The sequence below is a fragment of the Vigna umbellata genome, chromosome 9, assembly GCF_029865625.1.
Source record: "Vigna umbellata cultivar VRB3 chromosome 9, Vumbellata_1.0, whole genome shotgun sequence".
NCBI lineage: Eukaryota > Viridiplantae > Streptophyta > Magnoliopsida > Fabales > Fabaceae > Vigna > Vigna umbellata.
The window spans coordinates 30,793,198-30,800,616 of NC_142173.1; the positions used below are offsets into that span (position 1 = coordinate 30,793,198).

Consider the following 7,419-nt stretch of genomic DNA (forward strand, 5'->3'; position numbering starts at 1 on the left):
CAATAATCATGTTAATATTTATAACTTACAAAAATTAATAAACTTTCTTTACTACTAATTAAGCAAACATTTTAATTCCACAAATTTCTTTAACTACTAAATATCATGCCAATATCAAAACAATGGATCAATTAAAAATTTAGACAATTATTATAATTTAACATTTTATAATTTTTAACATATAAATTTGTTATTATACTGATGACTTTTGTTTGTGTATACTTATTTGAATTTGAAAGAATGATTATCTAAAATATAAAATGATAGAAATTTTGAAAAAATAGTTAAAATATGTTAGAGAGATATTAACAACTAAAAATCTAAACGAATTAAAAGATAAAAAATTAATGGGATAATTTAATTAATTACAAAGACAATGATTAAGAGGAATTCAATATTTTGTTATTTGAACATAAGATTAAAATGAGTTAATCTTATTTTCTTTTACTTTAATGGTTACTTTTACTTTAATGGTTACTTTTACTTTTCACTCTCCTATTATTGTCCCTGTAAGGAAGCCGACTGTGACGAGTAAAAGAGAGAGAAAAAAAATACATAACAGTTATTGTTTTTATTATAAAAGAAAAGAGTGAATTATTATTATTATTATTATTATTAAAAGTGGGTCAGAGAGACACGTTATGAGCAGACAGTTCCATGTGGCCACATGGATGAGAGAAAGAGAAAGAGCAAGAAGAAGAAGAACAAGATCATCAACACCACCACCATCATCAGGCAACACACCAACAACAACTGAAACATCTTAGACCCATAATTCTCTCCCTCTTTTCTTCTTTTTGTTAATTGTGTGGGAGGCACAGAAAAAGAAGAAGATGAAGGAAAGCAGTGATGGGTTTGTGAGGGCGGATCAGATTGATCTGAAGAGCATAGATGAACAGTTGGAGAGGCACCTCAACAAGGTGCTCACCATAGATAAGAAAAAGCGTTCTGATGAGGACGAAGATGCTGATCAGGTTCATGTTCACACCAGTGCCACTGCCTCTCCCAAATTCAGACCCGCCTCTGCTAGGCTAAGTCTCAAGAAGCAAAAGCAGGACTGGGAGATTGATCCTTCTAAACTCATCATCAAAAGTGTCATAGCTCGTGGCACTTTTGGCACTGTTCATCGTGGTGTTTATGATACTCAAGATGTTGCTGGTTAGTTGTTCCTTTCAACTGATCCATTTTTACTTATCAGATTCAGATGTCTAATCTCCCAATCACCAAACTTCAACTGGGAGGAATTTATTTACACATATGTCCTTTTTAGCGATCTTCAAGTTATTATCATTTTTAGTTTCAACAAGTGGGTTAACTGTTTAATTTGTATGAATAAACACCCATGGATGAAATTCTAAAAGCTCTTAGTTTCATCTTCAAAATTATTACTTGTAGCAAATTACTCCAGTTAATGAATTAATTCCCTTGCTCGCAGGATTTTCTGGAAAAGAGTTGACTTTTAGAATGGTTTAGTGTGGAGTTGAATTTACGGGAATAATAGTAAAATTTGGGATTGGGCTTTTAGTGATGTAGAATTCTAAGTGACCCCATTGTGGATTTGGTTTTCTGGTGTGGAGAATGAATAAACATGGTGTTTTTTGTTTCAGTGATTATTTCTTCTTTGAGTAGAATTTGTGTTTCCTTTTTCTGCCTTTACTGATCCTAGTTATTGTGGTTACTTAATGTTCAGTGAAATTGTTGGACTGGGGTGAGGAAGGACAAAGGACAGAAGCAGAAATTGCCTCCCTGAGAGCAGCTTTTACACAGGAAGTTGTTGTTTGGCATAAACTTGATCATCCCAATGTCACAAAGGTTGATTTTAATTTCTTTGTCGTCAGTGTATTCTTGTTTGTGCAATTGTCATCATAACATGTTGAGCTTGTTATTTCATAATTGTGTATGCTAATATTATTTGATTTTATTTGGGTGGAGGGATCCATCCAAACATAGAATTTTCTGCCATATTAGGTCCTATGAATTTGTGTTATCAGGTGAGCGTTCATTTTCAATAGAATGCAAATCAGTCCTCCTTTTTAAATATGCCTTAGCATACTTAAATGTAATGAATTAATAATGTCATACAAGGTATTCAAGTGGATAGGTATTCTGATAAAAATCTTTTAATTCTCAAGGATACCAAGATTTTTGCTGGTTTCATGTTTCAGGGATTTCCTTCTTAATTATATCTTCCCACTTTTCCACCTTCTTTCTATATTCTCCTTCCATTACATTCAACTAGAATTTGCTTGAAATTGTACAAGGACTTGCTTTTGTGTGGATGAGGGCCACTACTATTATCCTTGTTGTTTGAAATTTCCATGCACTTTGTTTTAAGAACATGAGGTATGCATTTAGCCTACTGTACCTTTATTGGAAAAATACTGAAATATGAGAAATACAAGTATAATATGGAGCTGAAAATATACTATTCGTATAAAATTGAAGTTTCTTCACAACATATGAGCTTAACTGTCCTAGATATGTTTTTCTTTCATATTGTTTCTCTGTCTATAATCTGATATTGGTGGTAAAGAATATTCAGAGGTACACTGCTTGCATTAACTTGTGGCATTATTCTCATATTATACTAACCTTATTAACGGGGATACAGTGCTTGAATTCCAGAAGTTTTAATATAATCTCTACTTGAGTGCACTTTAACATATTTGGAGTTTATTATTTTCATTTTTTAAAAAGCAGTTTTGAGGAGATCTCTGTTGACAGTAACATTGCCTATCCTTTATGAGTTGATTATAGAACACACAATTTAACTACAACCTTTCTAGCTGAAGTATGGGGCTCTTAGTTTATAGCTTGTTAATCTGTTTTATACTCTGTTGATCTAAAATTGAATACTAATATCTTCACGTAGAATGGAGTCAGTTTTGACATCTGCTTATTCTATGTTAATTATAGAAAATTTACTGTGTTCTGAACTCGAACTAGTCTTTTTCACAATGGAGGGTGAAAATAAATGTGAATAGACTTTTTCCATTTGGTTCAGCATCCATGTTTCTGTTGCATAAAGATTTTAGATAAAGTTTTGACAGCCTGCCAGCATTTTTGAAATTTACTTTCAATGAAACTTCTAGTCTTCCGGTTTCTATTGTTTATGGGCAACCTTTTCTTCGGAAAAGTTTATCTGTCTATTACACGTTCTCCTCAAAATGAACTTCAAATTTTTCTAACTCAAGGAAAGATACCTTGTATCTTCATTAGATTCAATTTAATTCATTCAGTATGTTGGGGCACCCAAGTCTGGACTTTGTCCATTTGTCCTACGCATCTGGTACAGAAGATGCATTTAGGTGTGGAGCATGAGCTTCTTGCCCCCCTAATGCTTGTTTTGGTTTCTCATCATGACACTTTCTTGTTCAATCTTTAGATATTTGCAGATGATTTGTTTTTCTCTTTTCCCAAAGGGCATTGTACATGTTTCTGCAAACATTTTTCTACCCAATATTTTTTAACCATTTACATTCCATGTTCAGTTTATAGGGGCAACAATGGGGTCTTCAGAATTGCAGATACAAACTGATAATGGTCTGATTGGCATGCCAAGCAATTTCTGTTGTGTTGTTGTGGAGTATCTTGCTGGAGGAAATCTGAAATCATACCTAATAAAGAACAGGAGGAGGAAGCTAGCTTTTAAGATTGTCATTCAGCTGGCACTTGATCTTGCAAGAGGGTATCTATTTTTTCCACCTTGTTTAGCGGTTGAGCCAATAATTATCGTAATTTTTGTGTGCAACTACTCAACCTGAATTCACTTGGTTTTACAGGCTGAGTTATCTTCACTCTCAGAAGATTGTCCATAGAGATGTGAAGACAGAAAACATGCTGTTGGACAAGACACGCACAGTTAAAATTGCTGATTTTGGGGTTGCACGTGTTGAGGCATCAAATCCTAACGATATGACTGGGGAGACTGGTACTCTTGGTTATATGGCTCCAGAGGTGAGTAGTCAATACCTGAACAATCCTTTACAAATTAGATATTATTGTACTAGTATTTGTGACACATCGGAAGCCTTAGTTCAAAAAGGCATGCTGTGTACCAATATATTTCATGTTATGGGGAATTAGCATATCCTGTCCCAATATTTCATCCAAGTGAGGATAGGTGTTTCCAATTTTCATTTCAAGATTAGAGCTATTCAATGAGGGTAAATGACGACTTTCATGTGGCATCATATACTGTGAAACTGTGAATAAGAGAAGAAAAAGACGAGAAAAAAATATTTAATTGATCACAGAGAAAAATCTTTGTAATTGAATATTTACTTTTGTTTTCCCATCGGGGATGGTGTACAGGTTTTAAATGGCAACCCCTATAACAGGAAATGTGATGTGTACAGTTTCGGCATCTGTTTATGGAAATATATTGTTGTGACATGCCATATCCTGACCTAAGTTTCTCAGAGATTACATCAGCCGTTGTTCGACAGGTATATTTTCTTCTCTGTTTTGATTGATTTCCTCACTTCAGCAGTGACTGTTTATCACTGTTCTGTGTTTATGGATCCATTATGATTATTATGTTCTGTTGGAATTTTAGAATTTGAGACCAGAAATGCCAAGATGTTGCCCAAGTTCTCTGGCAAATGTCATGAAGAAATGCTGGGATGCCACTCCAGATAAGCGACCGGAGATGGATGAGGTAGTTTCCATGCTGGAAGCCATTGACACAACCAAAGGTGGAGGTATGATCCCTCATGATCAGCAACAGGGTTGTTTTTGCTTCCGCAAGCATAGAGGGCCTTGAAGGTTTATTCATTAGTCTTGCAGACAATTTGGTTATAGTGATTTTTCACTATTTGAAGAATCAATTTGTATCTATAGTGAGAAAGCAGTATTTGGATACTAGATGAGACAAATACACAGTAAGGGGTACAGGTAGGAGGAGCTGGTGACATGTCAATATGTTGGGTGTGTAAAACTGTACCTCTGATTTTCTTTTACCTTTTTTCCCCACATTGGTTTGGGTTCTGTGGGTATGAGTATTACTTTCTGCTTGGCAATGTTGCCGGATTTGACTTGTAACTTGCAGGATCTTCATTATACTATCACATACTCGCAATCATAATTGATGATATTAAGTTGGATCCATTTGCTTTGAAACCAATACTTGCTTTTGTTAAACCAGAAGTAAAACCTCTTTGATCACTTGAATACAAGTTCTTCTGAAAGAAAAATCTCTTAATAGGTTAAAGAACCATTGCATTCTTCCTTTTTGTTATAATTATCAGAGAAAAGTATACAAAAAACTTGAATTTTCACTCAAGCAAAATGAGTTTCTACGTAGGCAATATGAGTTTTTGCATGAATAAAAGAAAACTACCTTCTTCCACCATTGTTCGACCTTTGAAATACAATTGATGCCAACCATACTCTAAACTTTTCACCTTGATGTACCACCTCAAAGTTTTCCAATCCTCGCCAACTTCTTCTATTCCTATCAGCACCAACTGACTTTATATTTAGTTTGTCAAGGCGCATCTTGAATTTCATCAATGAATTATTTTGGTAATCATACATGCTTGATTATCAAATGTGTGAATTTTTACCACTTTAAAGATTCATCATCGATTACATCTCTAATAAAATGGAATGTAATGTCATTGTGTTTTGTATGCTCAAGGTACATACAGTTCTTGCACAAGTGGATAGCACTTCAATGTTTATGCTCAACTTCTAGTACATTGATAATCTCTTTAATCCACAAAGTCGCCTCTATGACAGTTACGTACTTTGTCCTCTGTGGTTGAATGTGCAGAGTGTGTAGTATGGCGTTTTTCAATTAATTGCATTCGCAAATAAGTAAAAATATACCTTTTCATTGATCTCCTCGTGTCAAGTCTCCCGAGTTTGATTTAAATCAATAAAACTCTGATTGGTCAATTTCCTTAAACAAATGTACTGTACACAAGCCTTAAGGTTTTGGTCCCTAATAAATATCTGCATATGAACTTAACTCAGCTAAATCCGGATCATAATTTACACTATGCTTCTAATGACACTAGCATATGGTATCCGTGACAGTTTTTTCCTTATCATCATCAATCTGAAAATTGGGTTGATGATAACTTGGAAATGAGTTGCAATGGGTATTGTAATAGGTTTTACCTTTTCCATGTCAAATTTAGAAAGAATTTTGTCCAAGTAATCCTCTTGGTAAACCCTGGATATCCTACATCCATACTAAGATCTCAACTGTTGCTTGAGCTTATTTATTCATGAACTTGGTCAAAATCATTATCTAGTTCATTCTGAAATATATGTACCCTCAAGTTATCAATTGACTTTTGATATGACTTTACATCATGAAGCTCCTTCATGACTACTTCAGTAAAGGTTCTATTATTTTGTTATGCATTGAGTACTCTTTGATTTTGAACAAACACATGTAATCCATCACTTCTATCATAGAATGTTTTTTACAAAACATTTACAATGTCAAAGGTAAGTGAAGATATCTTTTCATGATTTTTGGCCTCGGAAACATCAATACCCATGTTTTTACTTTTTGGTTTTTGGTATACCATTTTTCATATTTTGCATGTTCTTCTTCCCGCAAATGTAAGACACTTTTTACTCTACGACCTCCGACCATCAACCATGATGATTTCTGGTAATGTTCTGCTTCAGATTCGCCTTCGGCAAGACGAAACTTTGGTGGATTGTGTCATTTTAAGTTATAAAGTATTCTCATTGTAAAAGTATATGTTTCATATATTTTGAACTTTAATGATAAGTATCAGTAAGTTAATCTTATCCTAAAATATGTACTGAATACTTACATGTGACACACAGTGTATTAGTGCATTGCATTAATTTTAAGAACTTGTTCAATTAATAACTACAAATCTATTCCTAATCTTTGAAATTAATCTTATTTGATTTGAATATGTTAAAAAAATGCTTTACAATCACAATCTATTTGCTGATAAAAAATATAGAATCTAAAAACAAATTAAATAATGAGTAATCAAGTCACTTTAATGTTAAAAATAGAATAAAAAACCATTATTAATAGGATATCATATCTATATCCAAAGGATTATAAGTTAAATGAATTACTTTAAGTTCAAAAAGGAAAGATTAGTTGCTCACAATAATAAGAGTTATCTTCAAATACATAAAGAAAGTGTAGAGAAAAGAGAAGTTATACTTAAAACTCCCCTGCGTTCTTCGAAGTTCTTCCTTTTTCCAATTTTCCTTGTGTCTCTCAATATTCAGACAACTAGATCAGAACAAATTTATTGAATTGATCACGAATGAAATAATATTCTTTATAAATAATCATTTTTGTTTTTGTTGATTTTTTATCTTTAATATATCAATATAAATTTGTTTTTCTTTTTAACAGTTTGATGAAATTTAATATATTCTATTAAACAATTTGACATATTAATTTGA

The 7,419-nt window shown here is 33.1% G+C and overlaps 1 pseudogene; it reads left to right on the forward strand.

Annotated features, from left to right (window-relative positions):
- Positions 1–634: 634 nt before the first annotated feature.
- On the forward strand, positions 635–5,109 carry LOC148193188 (serine/threonine-protein kinase 52-like; annotated as a pseudogene).
- Positions 5,110–7,419: the final 2,310 nt, after the last annotated feature.